The sequence below is a fragment of the Rana temporaria genome, chromosome 5 (genome assembly GCF_905171775.1).
Source record: "Rana temporaria chromosome 5, aRanTem1.1, whole genome shotgun sequence".
Classification (NCBI taxonomy): Eukaryota; Metazoa; Chordata; class Amphibia; order Anura; family Ranidae; genus Rana; species Rana temporaria.
Window position 1 is genome coordinate 135,747,518 of NC_053493.1, and position 16,733 is coordinate 135,764,250.

A 16,733-nucleotide genomic window follows, 5' to 3' on the forward strand; every position below is an offset into this window, starting at 1 on the left:
GCTGACAAATCCGGTCGTCTGTACGACCTAGCGGATATTTATCCGCGGAGATTCGTCCGGCCGGTCCATTTCAAGCGGATAGAAATTTCTTAGCATGCTAAGAAATCTATCCGCTTTAATCGGGACCAGCGGATTGATCCGGTGGTCTGTACAGACTCACCAGATCAATCGGTCCGCTCCCCTCCCTCGCATGCGTCGTAATGATTCGACGCATGCGTGGAAGTACTTACCTTCCAGCGTCGCGCACGTCGCCGCGTCATCGTTGCGGCGACGGCGCGACACGTCACCGCGGAGGAATTCCGCATGGATTTTGATCCGATGGTGTGTACACACCATCGGATCCAAATCCGGAGGAGGAATATGGTCCGGTCGTGTGTACGAGGCCTTAGATTCCTTAAAAGGCATACTTCTGGCTGTCCTATATCTAATAGAAGATCAAGATTTACTTTCCTTGTATGTGGGAATTTTACATAAAATATTGTGCTACTGAACAGGAAGAACTTAATAGGTAATATCAGGTAAAAAATGTGGTTACAGTCTTTCCCAACCTTTTTTCAGTCATGGCGCCCTTTAAAAATTATGGACAATCTCAAGGCACCCTTCAAAATTTTGGACAGTCTTGAGGCACCCCATTCTAAAATGTAAAAACTATTCTAAAAGTTTTACATAATGCAGCAAGATCCACACAACATCTACACCTCTAATGTTGGATACCCAACATTAGAGGTGATTTATTCTTCCAAAGAATTTTTTTTTTTGCAAATTGGTACTGACTAGTATTCCAATGTTTCTCCTCTACCTCATTTTTTCTCCATCACTTAGATAATGTGACCCCAGTGGGAGGGTCGAATAAGGATGCTGTGCAGGCAACTGACATCCTCCATGTCAACTGATGATGTCATTGGTCGTTAGGATGCCAGCAGCTAGAAGGTTGTAATGGTGCACAAACCTGTGGCTTTGTGTAACTAATAGGCAGGCTTCATCTACCTGCTGGTTTGTATAAAAACAAATTTGGGCAATTTGTAGGCATCTTGCTAAGGCACCCCTGAAGAAACCTTAAGGCACTCCAAGGTGCCTGGGCATCCCGGTGAATAAAGGCTGTATTAGAATATACCTGTCTCCCCTAAAGAACTATAAAGAAAAATATTGCATGAATTTTTCATCACACTCAGCATTGTATTTGCTGTAGTTGTGGCCTGTACTGAGAAGTGCTACATGCCATGTGTGGTTAAAAAACTTTTTTGATAGCTATCTTCTTTTATTAAATACATTTTTCAACATAGATTGAACAACTGTATATACAGTTGACATCCAATGTCCATAAAATATCAGTGAGAATTTAGTTCACTTCCATGTAGACTAAAGTCATACATACAGAGACTGATAAAAAAAAATTAAAAAAAATGTATCCATTCATGGTATACAGCGCAGATGGATGAATCTCCTGCTGTACCCATTGTATTTTCCAGTTGGTCTACCGGTTGTCAAAACACCTGACGAGCCCCAATGCTAACTGGTCAACAATTTCCAGCTCTCTTGATTTTTCAGTCAAGGGATGCCGAACGAGAGGCCATGTTGGTCTAATCAATGAGCAAATTTCAACCTATCAAGAACTGAGATTTCTATGGCCAGTACAACACTTTAAGTAAATAAGCTTAAAGATGTAAACGTTATACAACTTTTGTTGTTTGATTTCCTTTAGATTTACCTTTAACTATGTAGTGCAAGGGACTGCCTGATTGCATACAAATTAAAAGAGGTTTGACCCCATATTATATGGTTTTGGTAAATCTAAAGGAAAACATCTAAAGAAAATTGTATAGTGTGTAGCCAGTTTAAAACAATTTGATCATATTTGAAATCTGTATAGGGTTGATAAAAAATACCTTCTTATTTTTGAAGTATTTCTTTTGCCTTTTTAATTTAAATTGGTATGCTGTCAAGAGTGTATTTAGCACTGAAATTCCATTGCTGTTATTTAGGCTGCTAGTCAAAGGCCTAACTTTCCAATGTACTTTTCACGTTAACAGTCAACAGCAGTTAAGTCTCTACAATCAATTTAACAATGTTCAGTAACCGCTGTTTAGAGTCAGGACACTGTGCTTTTAAAACAGCATGGGTCATATAATCCCTTTTTCCTCTCCCTGTTGCTATACTGTGCTCTTGCTGTCCAGATAATCATCCAGTTCCATTTGTACTTTATCATAGTGATACAGAATGCTTACAATATAATCCAGTCTAAAGATTTTTGGTTTTCATTCCTACTATTGAAGAAAAACTCCAGCCTTTTGTTTTTTAAGTTGGTCATACACAGAACAAAATTTGGCCGGTATAGCCACTGTGGTTAAACATAAGTCAGTCTACCGATCAACTTCTGCTCAACCACCCTGTTAGAATTTAGCCTGCAGCCCAGATCTGTGTATTTTGATAGAAGGGAAGTCTCCCAGCCGTAAGAATACAATGACACAGTGGGGAGGATCCCCCATCCACCTTAAATCAGGTCCGTTTTTTTTTCATTCAATTAGCGGGCTGAAAGAAAAAAAAGAGGTATGGGCAGCTTAATTCTATAGGGTCTTCTTTCATTATAACCATGTGAACAGTTCCAATGCTGTACATCCCCCATTCATTTAAAGTTACCGTATTTATCGACGTATACCGTGCACTTAAAATAAGGGGAAAATTGTGGGTGCGCGATATACACCGATACCCGCATCCCGTGCTCAGTTTGAATGCCTGCGCTGACATATACTGAGTGCAGTACACTCGGCTACATTCGGCCAAGCTCTGCTTCGCTCGTGCTCACGCATAAACGTCACAGAGCGTGAGCACGAGCGAAGCCGAGCCTGGCCGAATGTAGCCGAGTGTACTGCACTCGGTATATGTCGGCGCAGGCATTCAAACTGAGTGCGGGAAGCGGCGATTCGACGGGGAGACAACGCGGGAGAAGCCGACGAGGCTGCCGATGGACGCCGCACAAGACACCAAAACTGTAAGTACTAAAATGTTTTTTTTACAGGAATTGCTGGTCCACATTAAGGGTGCACGCTATACGCCGGAGCGCGCAATACCCCGATAAATACGGTACCTTTTAAAGGCACCTCTATAGACGTATAGACGTACAACAATCTGTAAGTATTAAAAAGATTTTAAACCCCCCCAAAAAATTCTAGGTGAATGGAAAAAAGAAGGTAAAGCAAATACGGGTGTATTGGAGGGAGAGGCTGCAAGGAACCGCCCTGAGGAACATGTAACAAAGCAAAAAAAAGGTTTAAAAAATCTGTTTAGCGGGAAGCAATTTTAACAATTATATGGGTACAAATTAAGTGACAAGTGGTGGTGCCAAAGGACATATAACCATGAGTCCTGCACAAACTTCCCTGTGACAGCATTAGTCTTTCCACCCCATCATCTTGAACTGTACCCGGCATCACTATGAATAATCCCTAGTTGTTCCTGAACTTGCTGAATTCTGGTAGGCCAGGGGCCTGCAGCACCCCTATTTGCCGGCCGTGTTACTTTAACAGAAATAAACAGCTGATGGACTACTGATCTCAGCCAGTCTGACTTGCAAATCCTGTGCCCTCAGGCCACAACAGTCTCTCCTCCAGCCTTGTACCCAGCTCCCCTGGCATGCCTCTTCCAGATATCCAGATACGTTTATGTAGGAGGCCTGCCCCCTGTCAATCCTAGTTGGGAATTGGTCAGGGCTCCTCACATGAACTCCCTGTCACTCCAATTCCCAGCCCTGCCCCTCTTCCAGGACATTCTCCCTGGAAGCAGGGGAGGCGCCCAAGAACTGAAAGACAGGTAGTTACACCCACTGCTACACTAACCACTCCCTGCCCCCCAGATCAAAACAAGCAGGCCTAGAATGCAGCATAGGCCTGCCTAAATTTACCTGCCTGCCAGATATTACCCAAAACACCTTACCTCTAGCACCTACCTATGGGAGATACACAGGTAAGTATAAAAATGCAAAATTACATATAGCTGTGCTGTAAGTCAGCACCAGCATGTACAGCTTTAGTGAATATGTTCACCGTCTCTCTCAGGTCCAGCGTAGGTTTCGAAGCACCAGAGGTAGAAACCAGGAAACCAGAAGTAATGTAGATACGAGCAGATGGGCAGTCTCTATAGCCTACAGCACCTGGTATTTCCAGGCAGTCTCCCATCCAGGTACCAACTAGGCCCGACCCTGCTTAGTCTCCAAGATCAGACAAGATCAGGCATGTCCAGGGAGATGTGGCCGTAGGATGTGGCCGTAGGCGGTAAAACAATAAAAATGCTAGATTCCAGTAAATAACATGCCTGTAGGGCGCCTGATGCTGCCAGTGAAGTAGTGCATCAGTGCAATGTATACAGCCTTCTACAGCAACAATAAAAAACATTAAGTATGTTCAGCCATTTTGTTGCCAGAACCATTTTTGCATTTGCAAGGTAAGACTGATGATTAGTTAAAACAATATTTTCTGAAAGCAGACACCCAGGAGAATAATACAGTATATATGTGCAATATTTGGCATATTATTTTAGCTCTCGATTTGGCATGGGCAGTTATATGTATCATGTTTATCACATGTTTCCTGACAGCTCCATGTCAACCTAAAATTGGGTATTCTCTGCCCATATCCCCACCTGCAGGACCTAACTCATAAATTTGACTTCCTTCCTCAGGCCGCGTTGCATTATTTTCCTAGTTTTTTTCAGGGGGTATTAAAAGCTTGGGTATAACTTTTTTTTACTTTCACCCATGTGACATATTTTTAAAACAGGCTGTTTAATGAGAAATCAAGGGTATTTTGGACCTTCCAATAAAACAAACTGTGCTCTATTAGCTTCATCCCTAGCCTCAAGGGCCAAGGAAAGTGACACTAGAAACTAGTTGAGATGAGTGAATGAATGTTCACTGGTCTCCCTCCTGCCAACCCAGCAACACTTTCCATGTGGGTCCCAGGGACAGTAGAACCCAGGAAGCATAGCAGGGGGTCAAATCAGGAAGACACAGTTCAGGAATCACAGAAAGTGATCTGGCAACTATACAACTGCAGCCACCAGTAGTGTGTGTAAAACCCCCACTGCCACTGCCATAAAAAATGCCAGCAAAATGACAGCTCTCAGCTTTCTTTTTTTAAAAACAATGCAGGCAGGTATTTCCTTCCTTCCATACCAGACCCTTATACTGGATGGGGGTCTGATATCAATGTTAATGGAGACACACACAAAAAAAATTATTATGTCCAAATACCAGTAAGTAAGTATTTTAAGGGGGATCCCCCAAATTCTATACCAAATGCTTTTGGAACATGACCTGGTATGCTCTTTTCCTAGTCTGCCAGGCTGGATGATCAGATAAAGTTCCATACCTTTATCCACACCAGACATTCACACCCAACTCTTATCTATGCACGCAGCCTGACAAGACAGGAAAACGGGATAATGAGCATGTGCTGCCCCAACCTACTAGGCCATATGTCCCCAATGTAGGAGGGTACATTGTTACTTGGCAAAGCACCTTACTATGTACTACTTAATCGTTCACATTGCTGTGGGGGGGTGGCATATCTAGGACACCCCTTATTATTAAGAGGCTTCCAAAGCCACCAACCCACAGACCTCTATAACCACTGGGCCAGGGCTGTGGGGACGAGGCCCTTATTCTCGTCAACATGAAGACAAGGTGCTTTGCCAGGAAAAAAAGTTTGGTGTGTTATGCGTGAGTTTTTTTTTTTTTTTTTAAAGCAACTCCACTTTTGATGAGAAAAAACAATCCCCTCTGGGTGATAAATGTACATTGCAAGTTTTTTTTTTTTTAAACTTGCAGATTCCTACCTGTTTCTGCTCTGAAGAAATAGCTGTTTATTGTGTGGAGAGTGAATCTGAATGTGGGTGACTTTTTCATTATTAATCAGCTGATGCACTTGCAGTGCTCTTATGAGGAAAGATAGAGGGCCTGCATCCCTTTAGAGGTAATAAACCCGTTGGGAGTATTGCAAAAAAAAAAAAAAATTTTGTTGTTGCAAAGAATGGCTACAATTTGACAGGTCTCTCACTTCTGGAAAAGTCTTTGAGCCACACACAAGCAGGAAATTACATTTCTGGGGACATTTTGTACCCCAACAGGCATCCAGGTTAACTTGAATTCAACAGAAAATTAAAAAAAAATACAGATTAACAGGGAAAGGTAATTTGTTAATAGCAATACATTACAGCTTGGTTTGTGTAGCAATTGAATATCTTATACAATTTTTTTTTACTTTCTATATTTTTACCACAAAAGTCGGGTCACCCTTTAAATGTTTGGCACCTTCTACTTTCCTATGCCAGAGTTGCTCTGTATGGTATGCTTTTCAACCATTTGTTGGCCTAACAGTTGTAAATAGAAATCTTACGACCCAGTGATTTTTTATTTCATACATGGGTGTATTTAAAGACCTGACTGTTCAGAGCATTGGGGGACATTTGGACAGCAGCATTGTCGGCCTGGGGGGGGTGTGGAGTCTAAGATGTACAGTAGTAACAGATTTAGATACACCAACAAGCCCAAACCAAGCTCCAGAATTTATAATCAATTACAGATACAGGGGATACAGGTTTCACATACATAAATAGAAGATGATCATTGTAAGCACCTCTGTCAGTGGTAAATGGTTTGTATCATCCCTCTTACTGATACATTTGGAAGAGAGTGTGTTCTTTTGAAAAACAACTGACTTACTGGTCATTTACCTGATGAAAGTAAAAGAAAGACAGGCTAAAAAAAGAAAACTAATGCAGCCATCTCATCTGAGAATTGGTAGGTTGCAATATAATAATGTTTGCTTTTGGCTTTAAGTGTTATTCAGTTTTGCAATGAGATTTGTTTTTGTAATTCATTATAATCAATACAAAATGTAAGTATAATATATGACAGATGGCTAATACATTGATTGTTTTTGTAATAAATAAATATGAGCATGGTTATTGATTATTGGCCTTATTAATATTACTTATTTAAAGTTTAATTAGTTCCATTTTGTTGGGTGATATATATATATATATATATATATATATATATATATATATATATATATATATTCATAAGAAGAGGACAGGGGTGAGCAGGGCATAAGATGGTGTCTTGCGGGCATAGGACAGGGGTAGGATAAGGTGAGCAGAACATAGGAAAGGGGTCAGCAGGGCAAAGGATATGGTAGCAGGGAAGAGGACAAGGTCAGTGGAACATAGGATGGGGTCAGCATGAAAGAGGATGGTGCTAGTGAGGCATAGGACAGGGATCAGCAGGGCATAGAACATGGGTCAGTGGGATTGAAGGCAGGGTTAATGGGGCTGAGGACAGGATCAGCAGGAAACAGAACAGGGCAGAAGGGCAGAGGACAGGGGTCAGCAGGGCATATAATGGCATTAGCGGGACATAGGACAGGGGTCAGCAAGACATAGGACACGGGTCAGTGGGGCATAGGACAGGGACAGCAAGAAAGAGAACAGGGCTTAGCAGGGAAGAGGATAGGGGTCAGCAGGGCATAATGTGGGGTCAGCGGGGCATAGGATGGGTCAGTGGGGCATAGGACAGTGTCAGCAAGAAAGAGAACAGGGCTCAATAGGGAAGAGGATAGGGATCAGCAGAGCATCGGATGGAGTCAGAGGGGCATAGGACAGGGGTAAGCAGGGCATAAAATGAGTTCAGCAGGAAAGAGGATAGGGTCAGCAGGGAAGAGGACAGTGGTCAGAAAGACATAGGACAGGGGTCAGCAGGGCATAGGACAGGGGTCAGCAGGGCATAGGACAGGGGTCAGTGAGGCTGAGGATGGGGTCAGGTGGGCAGAGGATGGGATAGCAGGGCAGAGGATAAGGTCAATGGGGAATAGGACGGGATCAAACGGTATAGAATGGGGTAGCAGGGCATGAGAGAGGGGTCAGTAAGGCAGAGGATGGGATCAGCAGGGCAGAAGATCTTAGCAGTGCTGCTCTTTCCAAACTGCACACAGCTGAGATTGGATTATTTTACAGACATAGCCTCAATAAGCACAGTATGTAGCTGGCTGTTGCAGCTCTGCTGCCTTTCCAATCTGAGGACTTCATAGGTCATAAGAGAAACGGCCAGCTACACACTGTGCAAATTGTCCATACAAGAATCTAATCTCAGCTTGAAGAGTAGGAGCAGCTCTTCTGAATACCCTGTGTGAGACTGAGTACAGTCCGAGGATCGGGGGAGAAGCTTACTGACCCGGGGCACAGCACTAATGGGGGATGCACCACCCCCTAGATCCAGCCGTCAACACTGCTTGCTGAGTGAAGTGGGTGGTAATGGGGGCAGGCAGGACATCCACAACCCCTGGCCAGGTTTGTTAATGTCTGGCATGCTTGCTGGGGGTCGGTGACCCCTGCTGAGTAGATGGAAACCCTTACACTGCGCTACCATTCCTTCTGCTGCTTCTTGCTCTGATGGACAGGAACTGCAAGAGGCTGATACCAAGTCAAATTCAGGTACTTGCACTGCTTATGGATAAAATACATTTAATGATGTATTAGTGATTGAAGAGCTGCCTTCCTTTGTGTCCTTTATATTTGCCCGGCGGAATCTCAGGGATTCTGGATGACAGGCATCCTGCGATTCTGTTATCGCCTTTCATCGGGCAACAATCGCTATAAAATTGCGCTGTGATTTAAATACTATTAAAAATGATGAGGATCGCAAGGGCATCCCACGATTTGCGGCAATTCAAAAGGCAGAATTACGGCGATTCCGCCCGCGATCCTGAACGCCATAGTGTGAACGAAGCCTTGATATGCCATATGCTCTTTAGAGGCAGAAATGTAACAAATGCTGCAAACATTGACTTAAACATCATCCAACGTTATATTGATTTTCTGGTAATCTAAACTTTTGAAAGTTATAGAAAAACAGCATACAATCATCCTTAGTACTGTAAATTAGTGTAGAACATTTGTTTTAACTGTAGCCAAGTTCTGTAGATACATTTTCTCGCTTTAGTTTTCTTCAGGACAATAGCTATTGACAATACACCAATGCAAATCCCATGAAGACAAAAACATTGACCGAAAGAAAAATATAACTTGCAGAGTGAAAATACAGTTCCAAGGGGAAATTTTTCTTGCCCTAAGGTTGCTCAATATTAAATGTGATGACTGATAAAAAGAGAAGAATTCCATTTTTGGCTTCTTAACAAGTTTTCTTTTCTGAAAAAGCTTTTATGCAGCATGTTCCAATGGACCAGTTGAGGATGTTATTAACCTCAGGGTCTAAAACTAAAACACAGAGGTATTGAAATTCACAAGAAAAGGCAAAATGCCTAGAACAGAGTCTCCTATAAAGCACACTTATGATTACGTCTCTTGGGGTCATTTATCAAAGGCCAAAGAGTGATTTATATAAGCAAAACTAGTGCAGTTTCAGCCATATTTGGATCACGTTTTTTGACTGGCTTTACAAAACCAATAAAAACAAAAGATTGCTTGGTGCTGCACAATCCTAAAATCTAGAAACTGTGCTCATGTCCTGCTCAACAGGGGTGAACCTTTTATGTTTAAATTATATAAATACTTATAGAGGTAATATAGTGTATAGCATTGTCTTAGGTAATATATATTTTTTTTATTTAGGATAACTGATAGAGTTGGGTGCTGCCTTTGCTGAACTCTCCTTCCAGAAATGCTAGTTGCCTGGTTTCTGGTTAACCACTTGCTTACTGGGCAAGTACCCCCTTCCTGCCCAGGCGAAATTTCAGCTTTCGGCGCTGTCACGCTTTGAATGAAAATTGCGCGACGTGGATCCCAAACAAAATTTACATCCTCTTTTTCCCACAAATAGAGCTTTTTTTGTGTGGTATTTGATCACCTTTACGGTTTAAATTTTTTGCCCTATAAACAAAAAAAGAGCGACAATTTTGAAAAAAAGACAATATTTTTTACTTTACTATAATAAATATCCCAATAAAAAAAAAAAAAAGGCTGATACGTATTCTTCGACATATTTTAGGTAAAAAATATTGCAATAAGCGTATAGTGATTGGTTTGCGCAAAATTTATAGCGCCTACAAAATAGGGGATAGAATTATGACATAATTCTTTATTTTTATTTGTTTTACTAGTAATGGCGGTTATCTGCGATTTTTGTCAGGGCTGCGAGGAAGGGGTTAAATGTGTTTCCTAGGAGTGATTCATACTGTGGGTGGAGTGGACTGACTGGGGGAGGTCCCTATGTACAAGGGACACAACATAGGTCTCCTCTCCCTGACAGGATGTAGATCTCTGTGTTTACACACAGAGATCCACGTCCCTGGCTGTATAACGGCCGATCGCATGTACCTGGCGGACATTGCGGCCGGCAGGCATGCGCATCGGCACCTAATTGATGCGGCGGGCACGTGCGCCCCCCAGTGGCCGGAGGAGCCGAGGACGTCAATAGACGGCCTTCCGGACCTGAAGAGCCACCTTGTGGCCGTCATTTGACAATGGCCCGGGCTCCAACAAGTTAAACAGTTTTGGGATTTCTGGAGTTGCTGACCTGGAACAAAAGCCTCTATTAGGATTTCAGATTTGTATCTAACTTTCTAATTCAGAGGTTTGAGAGTCAGGGACAGTCAAGCAACTAGCATTTTAGAGACGAAAGAAATGACAGTCACTTTATTTCTCCTGCTATAGTTTTTATTGAATATACAAGGCCTTGTAAAGTATTCATACATTTGACATAGTTTCTTATTCCACTGAGCAACAAACCTTACAGACCTTACAAACCTTACAATTGGTTGTCTATGATTGATTTTTTTTAAAAAACACCTGAATCCAAAAAAAATATATTTAATGAATCATTTAAAAAGAGTAAAAAAAGTGAAATATGCTGTTTGAAAAAGTATTGAATAAAGTGCCTAAGGTAAAAATTGTGCTGAAGTACACACGCCTTGTTAGACTTCAGAACAATCCTTGTATCTTTGTAGAGCCCCTTAGATGTTATGCCCAAACTGTACATATGGCTTTGCCCTTTCTACAGTTTGAAATTGTATTTTCCCACTCCAAGTATAGAATGCAGAGGGTGATCTCCTGCCAGAGATATTGATCCTGTAAAATGCTACACAATTATAGGCTACACGTTTCTATAAGTCTTTATTAACCCCTACAATATTTACATTTTTACATTTAGGTGCTGCAGCTATATATTTTTGGGGGAAATGGCCATTATTAGTGGATAGCTTTTAAAGTGTTACTAAACCCACAACAGTAAAATCAGTCTATATATTGTATGCAGTAAAGCATGCTTGTTATACTCACTGTGGAACCTAAGGGGTTAATTCTCTGCATTGTGTAAAAAGACTGTTTGATCCTGTCTTTTCTGTTCCTCCCCTTCTTCCACCGTCCCCAAACCATCTCCTGATAGAACAGAGACTATGGGACAAGCTGCACATGCTCTGTTTGGTGTAAATTGCTAGAGAGTTGTTTTTTACTTGGGAGAGTGCATGTGATCAGCGCAGGGGCAATCAACACTGTCCAGACAAAGGCTCAGTAGTCCTGTAGACTTTTAGGACAGTCAAAGCAGCTTTAACCACACACTGATAGAAGTCACAGGTCGGCTCTAACTGGTATGGATTTTGGGTGGACTATACACTGTTTTTTTTATTTTGGCGTGGGGTTCCCCTTAAAATCCATACCAGACCTGAAGGGTCTGGTGTGGACTGGGGGGGGGGGGGGAGAGCACACAGTTTTTTTAAACATTATTGTATTGTCGGAAATGGTATTGTATTGTCGGCAATTTAAATGTAATTTCATTCTTTTGTTTTATTTAGAAATTTTATTTTTACTGCAGCATTTTCTATACATGCTACAGATAAACCACTTTACAGGCAGACTAAGGAGACCCCCCAGGCACTATATTTAAAGGAATTTTTCATTTTTATTATTGCACTTTAATTATAGTTAAAATCACTGCACCTGTAAAAACTATCTTTAAAAAATTGCATTCATACATGTCCCCCATACTATTTTTATGGCCAAATACGTGCATATAAGCCTTCAAAATGGGGATTTTTCATTTTTCAAGTTTCGGGTCCTATAGACGTTCAGGTCAGAACTTTTTCTCTGCTCAGAAGTTCTGGTGCAAACAGAACAGGGGGGTGTTCGGGCCATCTCTAATGTACAGTATATTTGAGCCATTTTACCTGGCAAAAGATTTGTAATTCTATCGATCTGGTCCTAACATTTACACATTCCTGCCAGACAACACAGTTAGGCTGGTGACTTCCTACTGAAGTTGAGAACTATAACTAGGTCTCCTCCCCACCATCAACCTATGTTAAAGAAGTAGAAGGAACCAATATACTTATGCGTATATCCCTTTACAATTTCCTTCTGTCAGTATGTCCCCTGTCATCACATATACAGTGCACAATATTTGATTGGACACTAGTGCTGCCCCTCTGCCCTGTCCCAGTCTGAGCGCTGCTGTGCATAAAACTACAGGACGCAAATACCAAGTCAAATTCAGGTAATTGCAACACTAATTACATTTTAAAATATATGTATTGATTTTAAATAAATACATGAAAGCATTTATTTATGTTTTTTCATATGCTGCCTAATGTTCAACTTGAACCTACATGTGCATGCTACTATTTTTTAGAAGATTTTACATTTCCAAAGTCCCTGAAATAATCAACTTAATATAGCATATCGTAAAATGGATTACAATCAAGGAGAAAAGTCACATTTAAATACAATGATACACTACCTGCTCTTACGCACAGTCAGCACTTTTTTTTTTCTTTTAAACCATAGCTCAGGGAATCCCAGTCTTATGAATATCCATTTATGTCTAACATTTTGAAAATGCAGAGCCAGACTTGTAAAAGCAAATCTGTTCTCTGCTCCTCAATACATTATATACAGTAATTACCAATGAATAGATAAAAAGTACAAAGTAGATAATATTTTCCTGACAGCCTTATAAAACTCATCATATTAGCACTATTTTAAAAATGGTTCCACTGCAACCCTTAAAGTAGTATCAAACTTTGAAATTACATGTCTAAAAAATGAGTAGACATAATTTTTAGACATGTGCAGACTGGAATATTTTGTTTCGTTTTTTCATTTTCTTTTGGAAAATAAATGTATTTAGTTACTCCCGAAAATCGTTTTGATTTATTTTGTTTTTCGTTGGGGAATAGCTTTCGTCCGAAAATCCAATAATACTTGGTTTCTGTCGAATGGTCAAAAGAATATTCGCCGGAACGTCGAATCTTTGTTGGTGTCTGTCTAATGGGCAAACGGGACGTTGAATCTTTACGTTGAATCGTACATTTCCGTTCGAATATTCCACCTACAAGAATTCTAATGTTGTATGACTAGTAATAATGTCGAATCTATTCTCTATAATGTCGAATCTATTTTCTCATAAATCGAAATCTATTCTCTGTAATGTCGAATCTATTATTTCTATAGTGTCAAATCTTTTCTCTATAATGTAGAATCTTTTCTCTATGATGTCGAATCTTTTCCCTATAATGTCAAATCTCTCTATATCGAATTTTTACCGCAACGAAAACGAAAATAAAGCATTTTTTATGTCGGATGTTTCGGTTTTCGTTTCTTGCACTTTCGTTATCGTTTGTTGAAACGATAACGAAAAAAAACAGATTTTCGGACGAAAATGCATTCTAACGAAAACGAATGCACATGTCTAATAATTTTCATGGTCTTCTTCTACTTGTGAAACATCATTTAGACTTTTATTTAAAGCAGTATTCTACTATTTTGACGAATGCGTGTAAAAAGGAAACAGAGTGAAATAACATTTCATAAATAGCATTGACTACATGGTGTGCGCCACTATTCTTGTAGAGGCTTTAGAATTATCAGCTATATATCACAAGGAATGTTCAAACAAAATGGAACACATGTCACAGCTACCTACAGTTGTTTATATCTAAATGGTAATATCAACACAGCATCCCATAATTAAATAATTCATACTGTAGATGATTCATGAGTTTAGAGTTCATATACAATAACAATTACAACTCAAACCTGGATTCTTAAATTTTGTCTTCTTATCTTTAAGAAGAAAAAAGCACAAGACTAGAGGAGGCTCTTACATTTTTGTAAAATTGAAAATACCCTCAGTTGTGATCTAAATACAATTGGACACATGTTAAGCTCTCCTCCATCCCCTAAAGTGCACATCAAGACACCATAGTAAAGAACACAAACAGAAACTTATGATAAGCTTGTATCCCTGATCCCCCTAAAGTCAACACATCATAGTAAAGATATAGTGCTACTGAAAAACTCTAAAAATTAAAATAGCAAAAGTAACAAAATTGTTTTTCTAAAATGAGGGTATTTCTTTCTACAAAACAGAATGTTCCTTTATTGAAGCAAATGCATGGTACATATGTGATATGATGGAATTAAGCAAAGTGGTATAATACACATTGACAATGGAAAAAAAGATAAGCATATTCGACATAACAGAGTAACTGAAGATATAAATAAATAAAAAATCTACAACAACAATGCTCATCAGCATAAACATGAAGGGATAATTGAGGAGGGCGACCCAGCCATCCTGCTATTGTAAATTCACAGTATACAAGGAGGAGCACTTCTCGTCTATCCAGACTGTGGCTGCCACACCCTCTCAAGCTGTTTAGGACAGTTGCTAGGTTAATTTATGCATGGGAAGAGCAGCATTAATAGACTTTTCCCATGAGGCTATGGAGGGATAGGAACAGGAATTCCACTTTAGTATAATTTCTCTTTTTGCATAGTAAAATAGGTAAGAAATTAATAACTTAGTGCATCTAGGACTTTGCTTAGCAGCCTGGATTAACAGCAGTTCAGGAGTGATTGGGAGGGCCAGCTGAAGGCCGTGATTTATAAGTTCAACCACCTCTCCCCATAAACAGGCCACCCGTTGCTTCTCCGCAGTAGGTACATTCTGGTGATCTCAGGGGAAATATTCTATGCAGTCTCTTGGGCGTGTAGTAGATCCTATGCAGGAATTTAATAAGGTTATTTTGTTCTTGTTTACAAACTGTATATTGAGAAAAGTTGCAAATACAAAGCCATCAATATATACCCAAGTATTTGTAACAAGACGACCATACAATCAGAGTGGCCAGAAAAAAATACAACAACATTAAAACAAAATGCCATGCATTTGTGTGCCTGAGAGACAATATGGTACAGAAGATGAACCAACATCAGACAAAATAAACCTCTTTCATACAAGATAGTAAACAGACATAACCAACGAAAAGATTGCCTAGTAGTCAGAAAAACTGGTTACTTTTGGATGTCCAATCATCCCAAATTATTTTTTTTTTTAAATGCAGCCAGAATAAACAAATCATTGTTAAAATGTAACAGCCATGTAACAGTTATGTGTCAGACAGCCAAAAAGGTGGAGGATGGGGAGGATGGGGTAAGGATGGTCTAATGTCACTAGAGGGCTCCACCTTGAACCCATGGTAGCACCAGGAATGGTAAAACTGTCAATATGGTGCCACAACTACTGCTGCGGACTGTAATGGAGGCTTACGCTCCACTGCTCTTATCCACAGCAACTTGCGTTAACCGTCCAACCCCTGATCTAGCTACACAGGGGTAAGGACTCAGGACCTTCCTGGGCATGTACAAGATGTGGTATAAGACACCTGCACCCTAGTGCCTCACTCATAATTTCAGCAGCGCGGCCATGACCTCGGCCCAAGATGGCACTGGCCCCGGGAACAGAATAAACACTCCACCCCACTCTCTGGCTGTGGAGTCACAACACACCACATCCTGCCTGGAGGATTCCCCTGCCATACTCTCTGGGGAGGACATAAGAGATGACTTGGACACCCTGCCCTCACCTAACACCCCCTCCTTGATACAGGGCATGGACAGAGGTAAGTGGCTGGCATCCTCCCCTGCTCTCTCCCCCCTAGTAAAGAGCCCCAGCCCAAAAAACAGCTCAGGGCTAATCTGTCAAATAAACCTTCTGACACAGAACACATTCCAGCTCTAGCAGCCATCCATGTGTCAGACAACCTTGTGTCAGAAGCCATGCTAAAATCCATGCTGCTGACCCTGCAAAAAGACCTGCACAGGGAAATACAATTGTTAATCTCTCAAATGACAGGGTGGATTTTTAAGAAGAAAGAGCTGATGTGCTAGAGGAAAACATGCATGACCATGCTAAGGCACATAATGAGCTGTTAGATGATGCACACGATCACCACACATCAGAAATTCACAACATTAAATTGAAATTGACTGACTTAGAAGATCGCTCCAGTCGAAACATTACATTTAGAGAAATACCTGGGTCAGTTAAGACAAACAAAATCTCTCCATACCTGCAGCAAAAATTCTTACAATTGCGTCCTTTGCTAAATGCACGGGACCGCACCATTGATCGGACCCATATAATCGCCAAACCCTCACACCTTCCCCCAGATACTCCAAGAAATATCCTGGTGCAGATACACTACTATTTTCATGTGAAGGAACAAATGATTCATGCTGCCAAGATCACTAAACCTTTACCTGCACCATACACCAACATTCTGGTGTTTAGTGATCTCTCAAAAGCTAACATGGAAATGCACAGCGCCTTCACTCCAATCACCTCCATCCTTCAAAACCTTTTTTTTTATATAAATGGTGCTTTCCTACCAAATTTTTGGTCACTTACAAACAACAAATAATACCCATCCTTACACCCAAAGATGAGT

The 16,733-nt window shown here is 40.7% G+C and overlaps 1 protein-coding gene and 1 pseudogene across 1 annotated transcript in view; both read right to left on the reverse strand.

Annotated features, from left to right (window-relative positions):
• Positions 1–16,733, reverse strand: part of CNTNAP2 (contactin associated protein 2) — a 2,128,298-nt gene that overhangs the window by 1,394,548 nt on the left and 717,017 nt on the right. The window lies entirely within an intron of this gene.
• LOC120942197 lies at positions 4,136–4,254 on the reverse strand (annotated as a pseudogene).